General features: G+C 42.7%; 1 pseudogene; it reads right to left on the bottom strand.

Annotated features, from left to right (window-relative positions):
- Positions 1-783: 783 nt before the first annotated feature.
- The window catches only part of LOC149560517 (putative vacuolar membrane protein YML018C), a 54,837-nt pseudogene continuing 42,329 nt past the window's right edge, over positions 784-13,291 (bottom strand).

Raw genomic sequence — 13,291 nt, 5'->3', positions numbered from 1 at the left:
GCATTTGTTTATTAGAAAAATGACAAATGTCTTCATAATAGTTTTTCTTCTTCTTTTATGTGCTTAAGTTTTCTCTCCTTAACTTAATTTGCAACAAATATTAATTTGAAATTTTCATTTAAAAGAAGTTTCTTAAATATAAGTAGAATATTGCTTCCATGAGGCCACCAGCTTCATAATTTTTTGTTTAAATTATGGAGCATGCTAGCCAAAATAAGCCTAGTAACCACACAGGGACCTACTCTTAGTCAAAGGATGGTTAGGAAAGATCTGATCATCCTACATTTCCTCATAATTCTAGGCATATATCATTTCAAGGGTTGGCATAAAGTATGGCAGGCATAGGGTGGATCTTGTGCTGAATTGTGACCTCTATTTGATTTTATGAGAAAACCACTTCCAATTAGCAAACACTTTGAAAAAGGAATAGCAATTTCTTTAATAAATCGTCTAGTCAATTAAAATATTGTGTTGGTGCAAAAAGTTGGGCCAAACCCTGACAAGGGTCTTTACAGTCAACCTTATCTCACCATTCTTACCAAAGGGGATCTAAAACTAATTACAACCTAATTAAACATATATGTTAAGGGAAGGCTAACATGTGTAACTTTTATTACAATTTATTTTTTGTGAAATTTTTACTTTCTTGACAAATTCTATACATAAAAGATGTACACAAAATAAAAAATTCTTTGCATATATCCAATAGAACCAAATTTTTTGTTTTGTTTAACAAAATAATAATTTGGAGACAATGACAGAACAATGGCATATAGGATAAGATCATTCCAATAACCTTTTTACAATAATTAGGCCAACCTACAATAAAGATAGTTTGTGAAAAGGCTCCACCTTTTTGAAATGTAAAATAAGTGCAGGGGGAAGAAATATGATAGCATTGAATAAACCAAGGAATCCATGAAAATGTGCAGTGCTAACATGTCCTTCTCCCTTCTCATCATTTGGAATCTTCTTACTATCAAAATAGTATAAAATGCATAAAAGATAGCTGAGACAAGATAGAGAAAATCACCCAAAAGTGGTCATTTAGCAATTTTGCTTTCTCCTATTCTTGCCACGCACAAAAGCACACTTGACAACTTTACCCGTGTAAATTTCTCATCGAAGATTACCAAAGACACCAAGAAGGTGAAAAGACTAGAAGTGGTACTTAATATTGTGTTTGACTATCAAATTAAATGAGAAAAATATGTTTTTAATAGTCTTTCCAATTATTAATATTCTTAAGCATATCTTACATTGATTTAATTAAGATTTTTCATAGACCAAAAAAAAACATCACTCCACATAGCTAACACATTTCATCTAGTAAAGTATGTAGAAAGCATGTACGTGAAGATTGAAATAACACTTACTGTAACAGTAATATACTTGAGAGATCAATTGAATGTCAATTGGTCCAAAAACCAAAATGGACAAATTAATAAGCTAATTTTAGTTGTCTTTATCCTAGTTGAGTGTCTTTGAATGTTTGGATTAGAAGGATCCATATTTATGTTTTCATTTGAGGATGTAGATGTACATCTTATTAACCACTCTGTTCAACTAGCTCATCTTCCGATTTAGGGGTACCCTCAGATGCAATTATAGTTGGTTTTGTTTAACGAGATTTAGGGGAACAAGTATTCTCCCCTTTATTCAAAACACCATCCGAAAAAAGGTTCATATGTTCTGAAGCTCTTGTCTTCAATTGAATGGCCTTTCTCTGTTCTTCAGCATAGTTGGACCAAAACTTGCATATAATTGATCTCAAGCAATGGTCAATTTCAACAATTGGAATATAAATGATAAAAAGGGAGTTGCAAATTTATGTAATGAGGAAAGGAGACACTCCCACATCCACAATAGATTGCACTACAAAGCTAGTAGTTATCCAAATCAATGCAACTATTATGATTTTTATGACGCCTATGGTCCAATGCCATGCCTAGTCTTCTTTTTTGCCACATAACAACTCGGGCAACAATTGTCAATTTTTATAAATGCTTGTCATGTTTCACCATTTTATGTACTTCAATGAGATACCATCATAGCTTCCAAATGCCAGTTGTTTGTATTCAAAAGATTACAATTACAATTAGCTTTTTCTCATGACAAACAAGATTCCCTTCCATGGTCAATAGAACAAGTAATGATTGATAGAAATATTTAAGATAATGACTTCACACTTCCTAATTGGTACTATAGACAAAACATAAACATTTGGCAGTTTGATTTTAAGTAAGCATTTAAGATAAATATGGAAACTACTTCAATTCCTTTTGCCACCAAAAAAATGCTTCCAAACTGAGTGTTAAATTACATACTACTTTGCTTTCTCAAATAATTTTGACTTGTGTGACACTAGGATTGATTGTTCATGACTTATGTAACAAAAACTATAACTCCTAAAGATATTGTTGCATGTTGTGCCTTGCCAAATATTTGAATTTTAAATATCCTCCCGCTAACGGTCACTTCCCGTTATTTTAAACATCCCAAAAATATCAAAAAAATTAAATGATGATAACCTTACTATATTCTTCCCTATGCATTTTAATGTCACTTGGCGGGCCCGCAAGTTCCCATCGTTGGATCAAGATCAATCAATGGTTGGCGCTATGTCGCTATTGAAAGTTGCATGATGTTTTGCCATAGCGACATAGCGCCTTTTGGCCACGTGGCCACTGGGTCCTCCTATTCTTTGTTGTTTTTGCCAGCACCGGGTTTTGGTAGATCCACAGTGGGCGCTATGGCGCTATCAAAAAATCTATGTTCCTCGCTGATAGTGACATAGCACCCAGACAAAAAATGATACTGCGACGACATTAGTGGACGGTGGGTCCCAGGCATGCCCCGTCAGAGATCAATGTGAAATAAGTCAGACACGTTGGTAGTTGGACATCTTTTCATTGGCCAAAGTATGACACGTGAAGTATGGGTCCTATTTCACTTGGCAGGCCGCTAACGAGGATTTACCAAACAGGTTGGCACGTGCCCAGTTCTCATTGGTTGATATACTGGTAGGACAGAATGTCATTGATCACCATCAAATCTCGTGGAGATCAACAGTGGGCATTATCTCGCTATGGGAAGCTACGAGGATGTTACCCATAGCGACATAGCGCCTTGGTGACGCGTGGCACAGACGAAGTAATGGGCCTGCCTATCTCCAAAGCAGTAATATGGCTTGTCCTCGATGGCAGTTGTCAGATGGGTCACAGTACAATGGAAGTTTTTCATTGGTCCATTTAGCCAACTCAGTGTGCAATTGTACAAATTTATTGCTCGTCGTCAGATCAGTCTATATCGATGGTAGGTGTTATCTCACTATGGGAAGTTGCCCGGATGTTACCCATAGTGACATAGTGCCCTTTCGTCACATGGATCAGCGAGGCCAGATGATGCCAGGTGATGCCAAGTTGTGACAGGTGGTTGCCAAGTGTTTTGTGGGCCTAGAAGTTATATGGAGATGACGCAATAAGATGGCAAGTCTTTGCGATCGTCTATCTCACTATGGGAAGTTGCCCAAAAATTATGCATAGTGACATAGCGCCCCAGTGACATGTGTCCCAGTGGGTTCGATGGAAGCAGTAACTGTTAGCGGCTGGCAGTTAATATGACTGTCGTGGTCAGGGTTACAAATTGGCACAGTTAGTAATGAAAAGAGGTGGTCAACCATGTAAGACTCCTTGCGAGGTGACAGAAAGGAGATAAAGTATTGGTCCACGTGGCTCATTCCGATGCTAGAGTTTAGTTGACTTGCTGACCTTGCTGATTCAGGTGCTCAGGAATGAAAAGAGTCAAGAATTTTTATACGAATCCGATCTTATGATCAATTCCAACCACCCTGGAGTAAATATGAAATGAAGATGAGCACTCCACCGCCCCCCAGTTGATCCATCTACCTAATCAGGATAATCAATGGCATCGTTTCTATCTTTTGAAGGCCCTATTTTAGTTAAAAAATTAGATTTCATGGTACCAAAAAAGCTATATTCAGATTGAATTTTCTTCTGGATCCCCATGATTATTCTCTAAAGGACTTCAATGCAGTAGTTGCGAAGTAATTGCAGGAAGAGGACATCTCAGTTATGCCTAAACTATAAAGGCATTTTTTGTGAATTTTATAAAGGTCGGACCTCTTTCTCTGTTTTCTCTGTGACTGCTCTGCAAATTCTCAGTGTAAATCCCCCTTGTGCCTTAGAACTACATGATTTTTTGTCTTATCTCTTTCAGCCATTGGTATAAAAGTACAAGAACTCTTTGCCTCTTACTAGTGTTTTGTAAAGATCTATGATCTACATGACTGAATCTTTTATGGCCTATGAGGGTAAGTGCACAAAGTTGTGGTGCCAAAAGGGGGTTATAAGTGGACACCTTTTTCTTAAAATCTACAAATTTTGAACTTCAACAAGAATTTGAAGATAGTTACGCTCAAAATTTTCAAATATGACAAAAACAAAAGTCGTAGTCCTTTGAATCTAGTTTCTAAACTACTAATTTTTTTTCAAAATGGTTTAGTTTTAGGTCCTCAAAAAAGGGGGCCACAAAAAGTGGTACTGTTTATTCCAAAAAAACATAACACAATACAAAGTGTGGCCCCCCTAAAATTTTAATTTTTTTTTTGAAATTCTTTAATCGCTCTGGTCAAAAGTTACTTAACACTATGTAGTTTATCCTAGATTTTTCGGGTAATTTTATAATGTGTATTTTTTTATATGAATTTTTTAACTAGACACATCCCAAAAACATGAAATATCTGTGTGCTCCCTCTAGAAATAATTGAAAACTAATCAAAAATCAAAACTTTTTTTTTTCAAAGTGTGTAGAATGGAGTCTAGTTTCTAAAAAATTAAGTTATTACAAAATTCGATGAACGAGCTAAAATCTATAACCTAATTAGTACGTGGTGGTTTTTGACAAAAAATGAACATACATTCAAAAGAAATTATAGATGAAAGGATTGAAATAGTTCAAATTAAAAATAAATTATATGGTTAGATAGCTAACACAGAGACCTATAATGCTATGCAACCTGATCTTATCGATACCCAACCATGAAAAATCTTGAAGGGGAGCACAGAAGAAAAAATAATCATTTTTTGTATGTTTGTTGGAAAACACATCTCGGGCCTGTTCATCAAATCCAAACCTTTGGGTTGGATCTCCAAGGCAAAACCAAGCCGTAGGCTTGGGTTTGATTAAGGTTTAAATAGCACATGCACCCTATTTAAACCTCAGTTCTAAATAGTGCATGTGCGCTATAGGGCGCACGCACTATAGTGCACATGCACTATTAAGATCTAAGTTGCAAAAGAGAACTACGTGGGGTGGGGGGGGGGGGGGGGGGGGGGTAGGGGAATGACTATGTATGTGCATGAAAGAGATAGAGAGAAAGTAGGGGATAGGAGAAGGGAGAGAGTACAGGATGGGAGAGAGAAAGTGAGAAAGAGTAGGGGTGGCAAAGAGAGTAAAGGATGAGAGAGAGAGAGAGGAGGGGTGGCAAAGAGAGGAAGTGTGAGAGAGAGTAGGGGTGGAAAAGAGAGAGTGCAGGATGGGGGAAAGAGATTTAAATTAGGGGATGGGAGAGAGAGATTAAGAGTAGGGGATGGGGGGGAGAGAGAGTAGGTGATGGGAGATGGAGTGGGAGAGGAAGAACTTGAGAGAGAGGAGGATGGGAGTACATGTGTGTGAAAGAGAGAGAGTATGGAATGGGAGAGGGGGAAGACAAAGTAGCTCAAGAGAGAGTAGGGCATGGAAGAGAGAGTAGGAAATGGGAGAGGGAGTGGGAGACGGGGAGAGAGGGGAGAATAGAAATGTGTGTGTGTGTGTGTGTGTGTGTGTGTGTGTGTGTGTGTGTGTGTGTGAGAGAGAGAGAGAGAGAGAGAGAGAGAGAGAGAGAGTAGGGGATAGCAGAGAGTGTGAAAATTTAAGAGAGACTAGAGGGTAGCAAAGAGAGAGTGGAGAGGGAAAAAGTGAGAGTGAGAGAGAGAGTAGGCAGGGAGAGAAAGTGAGAGAAAAAGTAGGGGATGGAAGAGGAGAGAGGGGGGATGGGTGTGTGTGTGTGTGTGAAAGAGAGAGAGTCAAGAATGAGAGAGGGGAGAGAGAGATAGAGAGAGTAGGTAATGGTAGAGGGATGGGAGAGAGAGAGAGAGAGAGAGAGAGAGAGAGAGAGAGAGAGAGAGAGAGAGAGAGAGTAGGCGGTGGGAGAGAGAAGTGGAATGGAAGCATTTAAGAGAGATAGAGTAGGGGATGGGAGAGAGTAGGCAGTGGGACAAGGACTGCTAGAGAGAGAGGGGGGAATGGAAATGTGTATTTATTTATAAGAGAGATAGAGTAAAGGATGGGAGAGAGTGTGAGAGTTTGAGAGAAAGTAGTAGGGGATGGGAGAGAGAGTGAGAGTAAGGGATGGCAGAGAGAGACAGAGAGAGAGTAGAGAGGAAGAAAGAGAACTTGAGAGAGATAGATAATAGGCAGTAGGAGAGGGAGTGGGAGAGGGAGAGGGAGAGGGAGAGAAATAGGGGGGATGGGAGTGTGTGTGACAGATGTAGAGAGTAGGGGATGGGAGAGAAGAAGAAGAGTGGGGGGGATAAGAGTGTGTGTATCTATGAAAGTGAGAGAGTAGGGGATGGGAGAGAGTGTGAAAGTGTGAAAGTAGGAGGTGGCAGAGAGAGAGTACAACGATGGGGGAGAGAAAGTAGGCAGTGGGAGAGGAAACGAGAGAGGGGGGATGGGAGTGTGTGTGTAAGAGAGACAGAGCAGGGGATGGGAGAGAGTGTGAGAGTAGGGGGTGGCAGAGAGAGAGAGTACGATGATGGGGAAGAGAAAGTAAGTGATGGGAGAGGGAAAGAGAGAGGGGGGATGGGGGTGTATGTGTAAGAGAGATAGAGTAGGGGATGGGAGAGAGTGAGAGTGTGAGAGAGTAGGGGATGGGGGAGGAGAGAGAGAGAGTAGGGGATGGGGGAGAGTGTGAGAGTGTGAGAGAGTAGGGGATGGGAGATGAGAGAGAGAAGGGGATGGGGGAGAGAAAGTAGGCAGTGGGAGAGGCAGAGAGAGCTTGTACAAGATGGGAGAGAGAGAGAGTAGAGAGAGAGAGAGAGATAGTAGGTAGTAGTAGTGTGAGTCTAAGAGAGAGTAGGGGGTGGTAGAGAGAGTATGATGATGGGGGAGAGAAAGTAGGCAATGGGAGAGGGAGAGAGAGGGGGAATGGGAATGTGTGTAAGAGAGACAAAGGAGGGAATGGGAGAGAAGAGAGAGAGTAGGGGATGGGGGAGAGAAATTAGGTGGTAGGAGAGGGAGAGGGAGAGAGATAGGGGGATAAGAGAGTGTGTGAGAGATCTAAAGAGTCGGGGATGGGAGAGGAGAGGGGCTGAGAGAGGTAGAGAGAGTAGGTGGTGTGAGAGGGAGAGTGAGAGAGAGTAAAGGATGGGAGAGAGTAGGAAGAGAGAGAGGGAGGGGATGGGAGAGAGAGTAGGGAGGATGGGGAGTGATGTGTTTTGAAAGGAAGTGTGAGAGAGAGTATAGGTTGGGAGAGAGAGATTAAGAGTAGGGGATCGGGGAGATAGAGAGTAGGCGATGGGAGAGGAAGAACTTGAGAGAGAGGAGGATGGGAGTGCATGTGTGTGAAAGAGAGAGAGTATGGAATGGGAGAGGGGGAAGACAAAGTAGCTCAAGAGAGAGTAGGGGATGGAAGAGAGAGTAGGCGATGGGAGAGGGAGTGGGAGAGGGGGAGAGGGGGGAATAGACATGTGTGTGTGTGTGTGTGTGTGTGTGTGTGTGTGTGTGTGTGTGTGTGTGTGTGAGAGAGAGAGAGAGAGAGAGAGAGAGAGAGAGAGAGAGTAGGGGATAGCAGAGAGTGTGAAAATTTAAGAGAGACTAGCGGGTAGCAGAGAGAGAGAGAGTGGAGAGGGAGAGAGTGAGAGTGAGAGAGAGAGTAGGCAGTGGGAGAGGGAGAGCAAGTGAGAGAAAAAAGTAGGGGATGGATGAGGAGAGAGGGGGGATGGGTGTGTGTGTGTGAAAGAGAGAGAGTCGAGAATGAGAGAGGGGAGAGAGAGATAGAGAGAGTAGGCAATGGTAGAGGGATGGGAGAGAGGGAGAGGGAGGGAGAGAGAGAGAGAGAGAGAGAGAGAGAGAGAGAGAGAGAGAGAGAGAGAGAGAGAGAGTAGGTGGTGGGAGAGAGAGGTGGAATGGAAGCATTTAAGAGAGATAGAGTAGGGGATGGGAGAGAGTAGGCAGTGGGACAAGGACTGTGAGAGAGAGAGAGGGGGGAATGGAAATGTGTATTTATTTATAAGAGAGATAGAGTAAAGGATGGGAGAGAGTGTGAGAGTTTGAGAGAAAGTAGTAGGGGATGGGAGAGAGAGTGAGAGTAAGGGATGGGAGGGAGAGAGAGAGAGAGAGAGAGAGAGAGAGAGAGAGAGAGAGAGAGTAGAGAGGAAGAAAGAGAACTTGAGAGAGATAGATAGTAGGTAGTAGGAGAGGGAGTGGGAGAGGGAGAGAAATAGGGGGGATGGGAGTGTGTGTGATAGATGTAGAGAGTAGGGGATGGGAGAGAAGAAGAAGAGTGGGGGGGATAAGAGTGTGTCTATCTATGAAAGTGAGAGAGTAGGGGATGGGAGAGAGTGTGAAAGTGTGAAAGTAGGGGTGGCAGAGAGAGAGAGTACAACGATGGGGGCGAGAAAGTAGGCAGTGGGAGAGGAAAATAGAGAGGGGGGATGGGAGTGTGTGTGTAAGAGAGATAGAGCAGGGGATGGGAGAGAGTGTGAGAGTAAGGGGTGGCAGAGAGAGAGAGTACGACGATGGGGGAGAGAAAGTAGGTAGTGGGAGAGGGAAAGAGAGAGGGGGGATGGGAGTGTATGTGTAAGAGAGATAGAGTAGGGGATGGGAGAGAGTGAGAGTGTGAGAGAGTAGGGGATGGGGGAGGAGAGAGAGAGAGAGTAGGGGATGGGGGAGAGTGTGAGAGTGTGAGAGAGTAGGGGATGGGAGATGAGATAGAGAGCAAGGGATGGGGGAGAGAAAGTAGGCGGTGGGAGAGAGAGTGGGAGAGGCAGAGAGAGCTTGTACAAGATGGGAGGGAGAGAGAGAACTTGAGAGAGAGAGATAGTAGGTAGTAGTAGTGTGAGTGTGAGAGAGAGTAGGGGGTGGTAGAGAGAGTACGGCGATGGGGGAGAGAAAGTAGGTGGTGGGAGAGGGAGAGAGAGGGGGAATGGGAATGTGTGTAAGAGAGACAAAGTAGGGGATGGGAGAGAAGAGAGAGAGTAGGGGATGGGGGAGAGAAATTAGGTGGTAGGAGAGGGAGAGGGAGAGGGAGAGAGATAGGGGGGATAAGAGTGTGTGTGAGAGATCTAAAGAGTCGGGGATGGGAGAGGAGAGGGGGTGAGAGAGGTAGAGAGAGTAGGTGGTGGGAGAGGGAGAGTGAGAGAGAGTAAATGATGGGAGAGAGTAGGAAGAGAGAGAGGGGATGGGAGAGAGAGTAGGGAGGATAGAGAGTAAGGAGGATTGGGAGTGATGTGTTTTGAAAGGAAGTGTGAGAGAGAGTATAGGTTGGGAGAGAGAGATTAAGAGTAGGGGATGGGGGAGAGAGAGAGTAGGTGATGGGAGAGAAAGAACTTGAGAGAGAGGAGGATGGGAGTGCATGTGTGTGAAAGAGAGAGAGTATGGAATGGAGAGGGGGAAGACAAAGTAGCTCAAGAGAGAGTAGGGGATGGAAGAGAGAGTAGGCAATGGAAGAGGGAGTGGGAGAGGGGGAGAGAGGGGGGAATAGAAATGTGTGTGTGTGTGTGTGTGTGAGAGAGAGAGAGAGAGAGAGAGAGAGAGAGAGAAGAGAGAGAGAAGAGAGAGAGAGAGAGAGAGAGAGAGAGAGAGAGAGAGAGAGAGAGAGAGAGAGAGAGAGAGTAGGGGATAGGAGAGAGTGTGAAAATTTAAGAGACTAGAGGGTAGCAGAGAGAGAGAGAGAGAGAGAGTGGAGAGGGAGAGAGTGAGAGTGAGAGAGAGAGTAGGCAGTGGGAGAGGGAGAGCAAGTGAGAGAAAAAGTAGGGGATGGAAGAGGAGAGAGGGGGGATGGGTGTGTGTGTGTGAAAGAGAGAGAGTCAAGAATGAGAGAGGGGAGAGAGAGATAGAGAGAGTAGGAAATGGTAGAGGGATGGGGAGAGAGAGAGAGAGAGAGAGAGAGAGAGAGAGAGAGAGAGAGAGAGTAGGCGGTGGGAAAGGGAGTGGGAGGGAGAGAGAGGTGGAATGGAAGCATTTAAGAGAGATAGAGTAGGGGATGGGAGAGAGTAGGCAGTGGGACAAGGACTGCGAGAGAGAGAGAGAGGGGGGGAATGGGAATGTGTATTTATTTATAAGAGAGATAAAGTAAAGGATGGGAGAGAGTGTGAGAGTTTGAGAGAAAGTAGTAGGGGATGGGAGAGAGAGTGAGAGTAAGGGATGGGGGAGAGAGAGAGAGAGAGAGTAGAGAGGAAGAAAGAGAACTTGAGAGAGATAGATAGTAGGTGGTAGGAGAGGAAGTGGGAGAGGGAGAGGGAGAGGGAGAGGGAAAGAAATAGGGGGGATGGGAGTGTGTGTGACAGATGTAGAGAGTAGGGGATGCGAGAGAAGAAGAAGAGTGGGGGGATAAGAGTGTGTGTATCTATGAAAGTTAGAGACTAGGGGATGGGAGAGAGTGTGAAAGTGTGAAAGTAGGGGGTGGCAAAGAGAGAGTACAACGATGGGGGAGAGAAAGTAGGCAGTGGGAGAGGAAAAGAGAGAGGGGGGATGGGATTGTGTGTGTAAGAGAGACAGAGTAGGGGATGGGAGAGAGTGTGAGAGTGTGAGAGTAGGGGGTGGCAGAGAGAGAGAGAGTATGACGATGGGGGAGAGAAAGTAGGCGGTGGGAGAGGGAAAGAGAGAGGGGGGATGGGGGTGTATGTGTAAGAGAGATAAAGTAGGGGATGGGAGAGAGTGAGAGTGTGAGAGAGTAGGGGATGGGAGAGGAGAGAGAGAGTAGGGGATGGGGGAGAGTGTGAGAGTGTGAGAGAGTAGGGGATGGGAGATGAGAGAGAGAGAGCAGGGGATGGGGGAGAGAAAGTAGGCAATGGGAGAGGCAGAGAGAGCTTGTACAAGATGGGAGAGAGAGAGAGTAGAGAGAGAGAGAGAGAACTTGAGAGCGAGAGATAGTAGGTAGTAGTAGTGTGAGTATGCAAGAGAGTAGGGGGTGGTAGAGAGAGTACAACGATGGGGGAGAGAAAGTAGGCGGTGGGAGAGGGAGAGAGAGGGGGGATGGGAATGTGTGTAAGAGAGACAAAGTAGGGGATGGGAGAGAAGAGAGAGAGTAGGGGATGGGGGAGAGAAATTAGGTGGTAGGAGAGGGAGAGGGAGAGAGATAGGGGGGATAAGAGTGTGTGTGAGAGATCTAAAGAGCCAGGGATGGGAGAGGAGAGGGGGTGAGAGAGGTAGAGAGAGTAGGTGGTGGGAGAGGGAGAGTGAGAGAGAGTAAAGGATGGGAGAGAGTAGGAAGAGAGAGAGGGAGGAGATGGGAGAGAGAGTAGGGAGGATAGAGAGTAGGGAGGATGGGGAGTGACGTGTTTTGAGATAGTGCGTATGCACTATAGTTCGTATGCGCTTTATAGTGCGTACGTGCTATAGTGCATACACACTATCTCAAATCACCAAAGAATGGTCAAAACCCAACCTTGGGGCCCATTTCATCCATTTTTAACTTTTGGTCTGTTATGCTCTCTGTTATTCCGACAGAAAACACGGGTTTCAACATAGCAAACACTATTTCAACACTTTTGGAAGCTAGCAAGCACCAAATTCAATCATTGGATACGTGATTTGAAGAATTTTTGAATATTCCTTTAATAGAAAAGGTTAGTGCAATCCATTTTAAATATTTTTTGTCGATATATAGATACAAATTTGATTATAATTTGATATGTTATGTAATATATAGTGAATTCATTGAAAATTGTATGTTTGAATGAAATGTTATTTCGAAATGGTTAGAAATTTGACAAGTCATTTGATATATATTGTGTATTCGTTCAAATAATTATAATTTTTAAGTGTAATTGAATAATTTGAAATTTACACATTTTAAGTAATTCAGATGTTTGAATAATTTGACATGTAGAAATCATCATCATGCCAAGGAAGAAACCAAAGATTCAAACAAATGCAAATAGGGAGAGATATTTGACAATTAAAAGAAATAAAATGAAATTACTATGTGAACAAAGAAAATTGCAAAGAAATGATGAAGAATCGACTTTTGAAGAGGATCAAGAACCACTAGTACAAAGAAACAAGGAGGAAGAATTAGAAAGACAAAGAGAACGAATGAGATTGTTACGCTCAAAAAGACAATTGAATTGTGAAGCTAAACCATCCTCCAATGTTGAAGTCATATCGTCCGCTACACCATCTTCGAATGTTGGAGTCATATCTTCCGCTACACCATTTTCCAATGTTGAAGTCATATCATCCTCTCATGTTGAAGAGACACTGATTTATAGATTCAACGATATACACACTCCATCATGTCATGTTGAAAGCACAACATCAACACATCAAGTAGGTGATATTCCATCTTTTACATCTTATTGCCAAGGCACATCATCTTCGGTTCAAGGTACGCAATACAATCAACTTTATATTAATGTTCAAAATGTTGAGAGAATTGAAGAGATTAGAACACCTTCTAGAATTCGTTTTAAAAAACCAAAATATTTGATTGATATTGATACTAACATTTTGAAATCAATGCCTGACAAGATTAGCAAGCGTACTTGTCAAAGAAAAGTTAATCATATGTGGAGATTATTTTTTGAAGAATTAAATATTACAGGTCAATGCCAATTATTTGTTGAAATGATGAGGAATTTGAAATTTGGGCCTATCATGAAGATTCTTGGGCTAAGAACGATTGATGATTCAAACGAAAGAAATATTGTAAAGAATCTAATGAGTGCTTATGACAAAGTGGGTTCTAAATCACGCACCAAAGATAGTAATATCACAAGACGAGTACTCACATCGACAATAGTAAGTAGCCAAATGAAGAAATCTTGACTCATGAGAAAGACAAAAAAAAATTTAAAATTGGTAGAGGTACCTTAAGGAGAGCCATGCTAAGGCGTGAGAGATTAGAAGATCCAACAAAAAATGAGTTATGGACATTTAGTGGCAGACTACCACGAAAGGATAAAGAAATTAGTGAAGCCTTGAAATCATTGATAGAATATTTTTGAAAAAATAACACACGTGTTTCTCCTAATCAAAGAGATGTTGTAAGAAGAAGGATTTGTAG

Source organism: Cupressus sempervirens, chromosome 4 (genome assembly GCF_028749045.1).
Source record: "Cupressus sempervirens isolate cs-2001-9-10 chromosome 4, ASM2874904v1, whole genome shotgun sequence".
Taxonomy (NCBI): domain Eukaryota; kingdom Viridiplantae; phylum Streptophyta; class Pinopsida; order Cupressales; family Cupressaceae; genus Cupressus; species Cupressus sempervirens.
Note: the sequence above shows the minus strand (reverse complement) of the source record. Positions and strands in the feature narration are given on the sequence as shown.